The following is an 11388-nucleotide window of genomic DNA, read 5'->3' as shown; positions in this document are numbered from 1 at the left end:
TCCCCTTCTTCTCTTGCCCTCCATCTTTCCCAGCATCAGGCTCTTCTCCAGTGAGTCCTTCCTTCTCATTAGGTGGCCAAAGTACTTGAGTTTCAACTTCAGGATCTGGCCTTCTAAAGAGCAGTCGGGGTTGATCTCCTCCAGGACTGACTGGTTTGATGGCCTTGCAGTCCAGGGGACTCACAGGAGTCTTCTCCAGCACCAGAGTTCAAAGGCCTCCATTCTTTGGCGTTCAGCCTTTCTTGTGGTCCAACTTTCACAGCCATACATTGCAACTGGGAAAACCATAGCTGCATTTCTCCAAAATGCCATGCTCAATTAGTTATATAACCTGGATTAGTTAATTGCACGTATCAAACTCAGGTTAGTTTAGAATTTCAGTGGTACTGTTTGTGCAAACGCACCCAGAGTTAATTCAAAAAGTCACTTTGGATATATCCAGCCATAATGAATTTATCATAATCTCGTTTCCCCTCCACCTGCGCTGGATAATAAAATGTATATTTCTTATGTCCCTTTTAAGGAAACTTCTTTTTTTTGCTGCCTTATATAAAAGAGGCCACACACCCCTTTTGGACTCTCTTTGACGCTCCCTTCCCCCCCCTGGTTTTGCAATGGTTCGGCCCAACTGTTGCTCGTTCCCTCCTCCCCAAATGTCCGGGGGGGCTGTCCCCTCCCCCGCCGGCGCGTGCGTCAGTCCCTCGGCTTTTTTTTGTATTGACTGAAAAAGCGACAGTTTAAGTCCTGATCAAAAGCAGGCAAATCAGGAGGATTTTGATTGGTCGCTGGAGTTGAGGAGAAATAACAGCTCGTCCTTGATTGGCGTGCTGTGCCCGGGGAGGATGTTAGGAAAGCTGCTATTGGCTGCGTGGCGGCGAGCTGTTGCAGGGACCGTTTTATGGGGCAGCAGTAGTGGGAGTAGAGAGGTTTCAGAAATGCAGATTTAATTCTTATTTAGAGTTTCTCTCTGTCCCGGGGCTCGCCAGCCAAATAACCCTTATTATTGCAATATTTGCTCCCGAGGATAACGCTGCACGTTGCTGCCTAGTCCCCGAGAGTGACTTTAATCAGAGAGATCGAAGATCCCTTTGTTGCCTCACAACCATCCTGGTTGAGGTCGACCCTTCTAAATCTTTTCCTCCTCCTCTTGATTGAAAAGCTTAAAAGAATATCTTTTTTTAAAAAGGCCTGGTTGCCTTGCAGGCTCTGCAAATCTCTTTCTGCCTAGCCAAAATGTGGGGAGGGGGGCGCCCCTGGGGATCTTTGGGGGTGCAGCTGCATCCCTGCTTGTTGTGGGGACCCTGCTTCCCACATGGGGCTCTTGCCCATTGTGTGAAGCCATTGGGCCTTTGGTTTTAGTCTCCTGTGAGGCCTGTCACCTTTGCAAACCATGGTTTATGCTTCGGGATAGGGGATGCCAGCCAATTGCGAATGAGCCAGCAACCCAGGATTAAACAAACCGTGGCTTAGCTCAAGCTGTGATTGCAGTGGAAACGACCTGAGGTCTTTTCAGAAGATGCCACACGTGAAGGGGCGCCTCTTAAAATTGCCAGCTGGAGTCCAGTCTGCACCCTGTGTCATCCCTTTATTGCCCTGGGAGTTCATTTATTTCGTTTAATTTCATTTATTGTAGCTGCCCAACTTTGATGGGCTCGTCCCATTCCAGCATAGTCATTTTAGTCATATCAAAAGGACTCTCCCGGTGTCTGTTCATGAATCTTGCAAATAGGCAATGTCCCCAAGCAATTTATGGTGACAATTAAAGGGCCAGGCTTTCCCACAAAAGCCCTCATTTCACAGAGGAGTATTAATTCCTGGCCTCTTAATTGTCATCTTTATGGCCTCAAGCCAACATTTCGCTTATTTAGAAATGAATTTCCTGGAAGCAGATATGACTCGCTTTAAAATAACTCTTATTTATTTTCCTGTACATGCTAATACCCCTCTGACAGTGCTGCTCTAACGTTGGAAAACAACCATAAAATATAAGGGGGAAAATGCACGTTTCAAATAAGGGAGAAGATAGGAGATGCATGACAGGGTTGAATCTCTGGGGGATGTTTCTGATGTGTATCAAACATGGTACCTGAATTGGAAAAAAAAATCCATTTCCTAAACTAGCCAATTAACTCTGTGGTTGGATCTACTCTGGCTGAGGAAGGTCCTTTAATGTTTTCTTCCTCCCTCTCTTTCAGGTTCACACATTATGGGGGACAATGAGGATTTTGATGCTGCAGATGCCCCAAATGTTCAGAGCAGCCTTTCAGACTCCTCTCTGGAGAACAGTGTCACTCAAGATGACTACCCACTTCCCACCACCGCACGGTCTCCAACCTGCGCCCGCTGTCGTAATCATGGCATCAGGGTGCCGTTGAAAGGCCACAAGAACTGTTGCCAATTCATGGACTGCCAGTGTGACAAATGCATCCTTATTCTGTAAGCTAGGAGGGGGGAACATGGTGAAAATAAATGTTGGGCTTTGCTGTTCTTGGGAGATGCGCTTGCAGCTGATGGCCTCATCGGAGGGGTCTCAGTGGGAAGTGTAAATAAGAACTGAATTGCTCTTTGCAGGGATTTGGTAGCTTGGAGACATGTTCAGGAGGATAGTGCCTCCTTTTGTTTCCGAATAACAATGGTTTCTGGTTGACTTAACAGCTTCTGGGCCAGTAACTTGCTCTGGAAACATAAAACAGCCTTGGAAGTCTACAATTTTAATGGGAGAAACATGACTTTATGCTAGGCATTTTTTTTTTAGCAGGGATAGACAAAATCAGACCCTCTAGATCAGGGGTAGGCAACCTTTGCTCTTTTATGACTTGTGGACTTCACGAGTCATAAAAGAGCCAAGGTTGCCTACCCCTGCTCTAGATTGTGCTAAATTTCAAGTCCCATTTGCTTTTGCCAAGGGAAGATGGTAATCGCCCTTAGACTTATATACCGCTTCACAGTGCTTTACAGCATTCTCTGAGCGGTTTACAACATCAGCCTCTTGTCCCCAAGAATCTGGGTCCTCATTTTACCAACCTCGGAAGGATGGAAGGCTGAGTCAACCTTGAGCCGGTCAGGATCGAACTCCTAGCAGTGGGCAGAGTTCACCTGCAGTGGTACGTTCCAACCACTGCGCCATCACTTGAACAACACGAGGGGACGCTGCAGGTAGTTGTCGACTTGTGATCACAATTGAGCCCAACGTTTCAGTTGCTAAGTGAGTTTTGCCCCATTTTACGACTTTTATTGCCACCGTTGTTTAAACGAATCACTGCAGTTGTTACGTTAGTAACATGGCTGTTAAGTGAATCTGGCTTCCCCACTGACTTGGCTTGTCAGAAGATCGCCAAAAGTGATCCAATGTCTTCAGGACACTGCAACCGTCATCAATATGAGCCAGTGGCCAAGTCTCCAACTTTTGATCACATGACCATGGGGATGCTGCAACGGTCTCGTGTCAGTCATAAATCACTTTTTTCAGTACCATTGCCACTTCAAATGGGCTCTAAATGAATGTCGTAAGTCGAGGACTACCTGTATTAATTACCCATCCCTTGTAGAGCCCAAGGCAGATCCATGAAGCTGTTCCTGAGCTACAAGCCTAAATATCCCCACTGGGTTAATTGACAGGCTAACCTCAAAGAAAAGTAAAACTGAGGAAGAACAGAAACACACTTTGTACCCGATTTACAACCATCCTGCTCTCTAAGCAGTGGAGTTTATTATAAATGGAGGCAGTAAAGCCTCTTTGCTTCTCTTGACCAATTGAACTTCTTTTTGAGTTAACTTGCTGTACGGTCACTGGGAAGGATTATTATAATAATAGTCCAAACAATGCTATGTGATGGTTTGTCTTTACTTCTGGTATTTTATTGCTTAAAAAAAAAAGTTGGGTCTTCTAGGCAAAGACGCCGGATCATGGCTGCCCAAGTGGCTCTTCGTAGACAACAGGAGATAGAGCTGAAAAAGCAGCTTGGCGATGGTTTGCTACAACTTCAGGACACTGGGCCACCCAGCTCCCTCCTCTTAGCCAAACCGCTGAAAGCAATTAAACCATGCAGGGGAGGGACAGGTAAAACCATTTCTAGCATCTGCGAAAAATACAAATATATAAAAAAAACCACGCTGCAGTGGCTTAGCAACGAGTAGATGACCTAGAAGACGTGTTTCTCAACCTGAGCAACTTTTAAGATGTGTGTGGACTTCAACTCCCAGAATTCCCCAGCCAGCATGACTGGCTGGGGAATTCTGGGAGTTGAAGTCCACGCATCTTAAAATGGTTGATATCGGGAAACACCGATCTAGAAGACGTGACACATCGCTACTGGGGAAACTGGTGTGGGAATCTGACCAGTCAAACAGGGACTCACCCTGGATTGCTTCTCCCCTTTGATTGGATAGACAAGAAAGAAAATGAAGAACCCTTGATGGAGGCGGAAGATGGGCTCCGGGGAGCTTCAGGACTCCTGCGAAGACAAAGGCGGAGAACTGCAAGGAAGGTGAGAAAAGGAGTTCTTTTTGACCGAGTAATTTTAACAGTCGATTCCACGGAGCGCCTAACCCAGGAGTAGGTAGGCTTGGCTCTTTTACGACTCGTGGACTTCAACTCCCAGAATTCCTGAGCCAGCATGGCTCAGCTTGGAAACCTCTCCCTTTCCCCTCAGCATGGCTGGCTCAGGAATTCTGGGAGTTGAAGTCCACGAGTCATAAAAGAGCCAAGGTTGCCTACCTCTGGCCTAACCTGTGATAGTTCCCTGAAAACAAGATCCCTTTAAAAAGTGTAACAAAATCCACGAAAAAAGGGGGGGGATTAAGGAATGCTATGTATCTCATTCTATTACCAGTATAGTATCCTCGATTTACAACAGTTCATTTAGTGACTGAAGTTAAAATAGCCCTGAAAAAAGTGACTTATGACCATTTTTCACACGTATGACCATTACAGCATCCGCATGGTCATATGATCAAAATTCATATGCTTGGCAACTGGTTCATGTTGCAATGTCCCGGGGATCATGTGATCAGTTTTTGCAATCTTCTAACAAGCAAAGTTAGTGGCGAAGTCACTCCCTTAACGACCCCTTGTTATTAACATAACAACTGTGGTAAGAAAATTCATAAAATGGGGCAAAACTCACTTAACCAATGACTCGCTTAATAACGGAAATGTTGGACTCAATTGTGGTAGTAAGTCAAGGACTACCTGTACCTCTTTTATGCAGAACATCTGAATATTTTGTAGGAAAAACATTTACCTCTGGGTATTTAATAATCACCAGGTAGCCGTTCGTTCTCACCAACTGAAACATGATTTCCTAATTGGCTGTGCTTTCATCCCAGGTTTCTAAGAGCCTAAGACAAAGGTGTCAGTACCTCTGTAATGAACACAGAATTATAGAGCTGGAAGGGACCTTGGAGGTCTTCTAGTCCAACCCCCTTGCCCAAGGCAGGAGACCCTCTACCACAGAAGTCCCCACCTTTTGGGCACCAGGGACTGGTTCCATGGAGAGAGGTTTTTCTGCAGACCGGAGGGTGTGTGGTTTTGTGTTCTGCCTGAATCCCACGGATGGGGCTTTGCTTGTTTGTGCGGACCGATGGCTGGTATGCCACGGACCAGTACTGGTCCACAGACCGGGGGTTGGGGACCTCTGCTGTACCGTTCTGAACAAATGGATATCCAATCTCTTCTTAAAAACCTCCAGTAATGGAGCATTCACAACTTCTGGTGGCAAGCTGTTCCATTGATTAATGGTTCTCACTGTCGGGAAATTTCTCCTTAATTCTAGCTTGGGTCTCCCTGTGAGGAGCTTCCACCCATTGCTTCTTGTCGGGTGCTTTGGAGAATAAATCGACCCCGTCTTCCCAGTGACAGTCCTTAAAGTATTGGAGAACTGCTAATAGTTTTCTCCCCTACATGTTTAGGCTATAAACACACCTAGTTCCCTGAAGCACCGTGCAAAACCAACCAGGCCAGGGAGCAAAAAATATAAAGAACCAGACCTCATTATTCTGCTCCCGAAGCAGAACCAAAACTACATCCTATATACCCGTGGTGGCGACCCTATGGCACGCGTGCCAGAGGCGGCACGCAGAGCCCTCTCTGTGGGCACGTGCGCTGTCGCCCCAGTCCTTGGCCTTCAGCTGGGTTTTATAAAACCTTTTCGCTTTAGGCCTCCGCCGCCATGTGCAAAAAAAAAGGTTCAATCAATCAATTTTAACTTCTTGCAGGGGGAAAACAAGATCTCGCAAAGTTGGAATTGATTGATTGAACTTTTTAGTCCCACCCAGTCTGCCGTTACCACCGAAGCCACACCCACCCAATTGGCCACGCCCACCCAGCACCCGACGATACATAAGCGGGTTTTGGGTTGCAGTTTGGGCACTCGGTCTCCAAAAGGTTCGCCATCACTGCTATATACAATAGTGATTTTCTAAGGATAACTAGCTAACATATTTTGTGGCTCTAAGTAAGCTTTTCTGAAGTTCCAAAAAACAGACACACTTATTTCAAAAACTTTAAATATTTCCTGCAAATAAATTTCATTAAGATAGATGCTAGTGGGGGCGGGGGATTCATTGACATCACAGAATAACGTGTAAGATGTTTAGCAGTGCAGTATTTACAAGATGTTTCTTATACTAAGTTATGTTATACATTGTCCTTCAGGAAAATTCCTGGTTGCCTCTGTCTCCTTGTTCAAAAGTCAGTGAGCTGCCTTGGGCCCTTGGAGGACATCAGGCCTCTCCTACTTGGTTCCCACCTCCTCTTGCGATGCCCCCAAGTTCTTTCTCTCCTTTTCTGCCTCCGGAACATCCCTTTAATCTTCCACCTATGGAAGGTAGGTAACCCATTAGTCATGAAGCTAGCATGTTCTCAGAAATTATGGAAGGAATTTTTCGTGATCACAGTTGGTTAATAAATACAAAAACGCAATTCACATTTAGCATGGATTCGAGTATTTTTTCTCTCTCTCATTTCTTATATTTTGGAAAAGGAGATGTATGGGAAAAGCTCCTTTTTATTTGAAATCTTCTAGTATGCTGCCCCAATATTAAAACTGATTGCAATTAACCCAAACTACATGAACATCATTATTGTAAAGAGTTCTAAATTGCACTAGCAGTCAGTGAATTATTTAAATTTACAAACTCCGCCATTCGCCTATCAGGGACCCAATTTTCATCAAATCAGCAAACCCAGGAGTAGAAATCAAAAGTACCATTCATATATCCCTTTGCTAGCAAATATTGAGTGACAACTTAATAGAGATGGTCTGAGACAGTGGTGGCGAACCTATGGCACGGGTGCCAGAGGTGGCACTTAGAGCCCTCTCTGTGGGCATGCGCGCCGTCACCCCAGTCCTAGGCCTTCAGCTGGGTTTTATAAAACCTTTTCGTTTTAGGCCTCCACCACCGTGTGCAAAAAAAAAAAAAAAGATTCAATCAATCAGTCAATTTCAACTTCTCGTGGGGAAAAAAAAGATCTTGCAAAGTTGGAATTGATTGAACTTTTTAGTCCCACCCAGTCTGCCATTACCACTGCAGCCACGCCCGCCCAATGGGCCACACCCACCCGGCACCTGACGATGCATAAGTGGGTTTTGGGTTGCAGTTTGGGCACTCAGTCTCTAAAAGGTTCGCCATCACTGGTCTGAGACCTAACATTTTTGAAAACCATTGGTAGATGTTTTCAGTTAGAAGAAAGCTTCAAGGAAAAATCAGGACCACACATTAAGTTCCAGTTAAACTGATTTATTGCTCATGCCTATACACAAGAATCTAGTCAACTAATGGTCAGGATTAAATTGGCATTAGATAAGAGTTAATGGGATTCAAAAGGGGCTGGACTTGGATGATTCCAGGCTGATTCCTCTCTTGACTCTGCCCCCTCCAGGCTCTGCCTTTTCCTACAGTTGCCTGCAAAAACTCTACCTCGGCCTCAGTTTTGTACTGTAAGCCTCTTATTGGCCTTCCTACTCAGGCTCCACAATAGCCACTTACACCTTCCTTCTTTTCTGTAGGTTGCAACGGAAATGAAGCTTTATACACGCCAGAGAGTTACCTGTCTGCTCCAGGGCAAATGTTTCATCACGTACCTGGTGCTCCCTGGTGCCTACCTCCACCTACTGATCTATCGAGGTACAAGGCTTGTGAATGTAGGGAAATATACGTGTCCCAAGATAATGTTGCAGGATCCAATCTGATTTGGTCACCAGGACCAGAAGTTTATTCTTCCAAGCTTTTGGACACGTGTTGGGGCCCATCGTCAGAGAACTTTTCTCTCTCCAAAAAGTGACACGTTTTATAGAGAGAGAAGTTCCCTGGGGATGGGCTCCAGCACGAGTCCAAAAGCTTGGGAGAATAAAATCTCTGGTCCCGGCAACCGACTCAGATTGGATCCTGCTGCAGTGGGCTCCTTCAGCATTTCTGCACAGAGGAGATCCTGCAGAGGCTTCAGAGGAAGCAGCACCTCGCTGATCCTGGGCGATTTCAGAAATGCCCAGCAGAGTCCAATCTGCTTCACACCTGGATGGGAGGCCGTCAGGAAATCCCAGAGCTGTGAACAAGATTGGGAAGTTGAACAGTACCGTTGCAAAAATCAAGCTGGATTTGTTTTATTTATTTATAAAAAATATTGGGTGGCCATCTTACGACCAAAACTCTGGGTGGCTTACAGTCACATACATATATAGTTAAAACATAAAAAGTTAAAATCGGACATTAAAACCAAGAACTCATGGGAATAGAATAGAATAAGAATAGGAAAATAAGAATAGAATAGAATAGAATAGAATAGAATAGAATAGAATAGAATAGAATAGAATAGAATAGAATAGAATAGAATAGAATAATGGACTGGACTGGACTGAATAGAATAGAATAGAATAGAATAGAAAAGAAGACTGGACTGGACTGGACTGGACTGGAATGGAATGGAATGGAATAGAATAGAATAGAATAGAATAGAATAGAATAGAATAGAATAGAATAGAATAATGGACTGGACTAGAATAGAATAGAATTGAATTTGGGAATAGAATAGAATAGAATAGAATAGAATAGAATAGAATAGAATAGAATAGAATAGAATAGAATAGAATAGAATATCTTTATTGTCATTGTGTAACTCACAACGAAATTAAGTGGGGCAGAGTGGGTGGGAGGTGGGATCTGTTATTAATCAACCACCTCCATTGTGCTGATCCCCCACTGGGATCCCAAGCCTACTGGCAGAGCCACATCTTTGGGCCCTTACCTCACATAGGGGAGGGGGGCACAGCAGAGAAGGCCCTCCTCCTGAATCCTGCCAGCCGGAATAATCGGGCCGACAGGACCCACAACAAGCCTCCTCTGCCAGCACGGGTGGGACGGGCCAATCCTAGTGGGGTGAGACGGTCCCTCGCTGATCCCTAAATAAACGGGATAAATGTTTGGCCCTGACCTTGTAGGCTTCTCAAAAGGCATTGAAGGCCTGGCTCTTTTCCTAGCACCTGGGCCAGGATGACTAGAGCTGCCAGTTGGAGTTATTTAATCCTGATTGGACTTTAATAGTGGCATTTTATTTATTCGTCGATTGTTCAGTCCCGATTGCCATTTAATCGTTTTAGTTTACTTTAATGGTGTGTGTTATTTTTCTTCCGTCTTGTAGTTTAATGATATTTGCATGCCACCCAGAGTCGCGTTTGAGCTGGGCAGCCATGAAAACGTTCTAAATGAATTAACAATAAGCTCAACCGGAGTCAAGATTATCTTGAGGGGAGAAATGAACTGAGCCGAAATTGGTTTATAGGAATATATTTACAAGAAGCAATTAAGCTGTGCCGGTTGGATGAACTATGGGAAGTTTTAAATACTCGATTCCTGCCATTTTGAGAAGAACATAGTGAAAAGAACGAAATCCTATCAGATTGATAAAAAGAAATTCTGGCAGAATTATTTAAAACGATCACCAACCCTGATTTTTTTTTTTCATTCCATCTGAACCAGATGAGATAATATAGGGGCTCCCCTAGGGTCTAGATACAAATAAACCCAAAAGACAAGACAGGTTTTATTATAGAAAGGTGTGAAATAATGCAGAGAATATTAATACTTTTTAAAACACCAAGTTTTATTGGCAAAGAAAACGCTCAAACTAGTTAGTTAGTTGGAGCTAGTTAGTTCTCTATGGATGGAACTCTTCCACTAGACTAGAAGAATATAGCGGGAAGCATGCAAAAGAAATATGAACTAGACAGTGGCTTAATTGGATGAATAGAAAACAAAACCGTTGGAATAATGGTTTCGCAAACAGTCTTTTAAGAACTGTCTAGGCCCGGGGTAGGCAACCGTGGCTCTTTTATGACTCGTGGACTTTAACTCCCAGAATTCCTGAGCCAGCATGGCTCAGCTTGGAAACCTCTCCCTTTCCCCTCAGCATGGCTGGCTCAGGAATTCTGGGAGTTGAAGTCCACGAGTCATAAAAGAGCCAAGGTTGCCCACCCCTGGTCTAAGCCCCACGTCCTGGGAGGAAAAAATGCTTCGGCAAGCGGAATAGCCAACATAAATTACCAGTAGCTATCCTGTATTTTCTGATCCCAGTACGGGAGCAGATGTCTACACTGACAAACATTTACTCCAAACAGCAAGTTGTGGGTGTACATGTTAGGAGAATTTGGAAGAATGACAGCTGTAGTAGTCTCTCTGCCCCCTCAACAGTTTGTGTGTTTTAGCAAGGACAGAAGGCAAGTGGGAGACAAGCTGCCACTAAAGGATGTTACAAGCGGACCTCTCTCCCTTTCTCTCTCTCTTTCTCTTTCCCCTTCTCTCTCTCTCTCTCTCTCTCTCCCTTTCTCTTTCCCTCTCTCTCTCTCTCTCTCTCTCTCTCCCTTTCTCTCTCTCTTTCCCTTTCTCTCTCTCTCTCCCTTTCTCTTTCTCTTTCCAGCCGCATGGCCCTGAACCCCATCAGTGGCAACATGGATTTGAGCCGCCGTTCGAAGGCCCCACCGCTGGGAGGTCAGGTATTTTGTTTTAGCTGTGTTGAACCCAGTGAACTGGAGTTATTTTATTTCCGGTCCTCCTCAAAAGGAACCAGCGTGAGGGAAGTGAACGGTGAATCAAGACGCATCGCATCGTTTCATCTGTGGGCATGAGCTAATAATGATGATGATGATGATGATGATGATGATGATGATGATGATGATGATGATGATGATGATGAGGTTGGAAGGGACCTTGGAGGTCATCTAGTCCAACCCCCTGCTCAGGCAGGAAACCCTATACCATTTCGGACAAATGGCTGTCCAGTCTCTTCTTAAAAACTTCCAGTGTTGGAGCATTCACTGCTTCTGGAGGCAGGTTGTTCCACTGGTTAATTGTTCTCACTGTCAGGAAGTTTCTCCTTAGTTCTAGGTTGCTTCT

This window comes from Protobothrops mucrosquamatus, unplaced genomic scaffold (assembly GCF_001527695.2).
Source record: "Protobothrops mucrosquamatus isolate PMUCROS unplaced genomic scaffold, P.Mucros_1.0 scaffold2603, whole genome shotgun sequence".
Taxonomy (NCBI): domain Eukaryota; kingdom Metazoa; phylum Chordata; class Lepidosauria; order Squamata; family Viperidae; genus Protobothrops; species Protobothrops mucrosquamatus.
Note: the sequence above shows the minus strand (reverse complement) of the source record.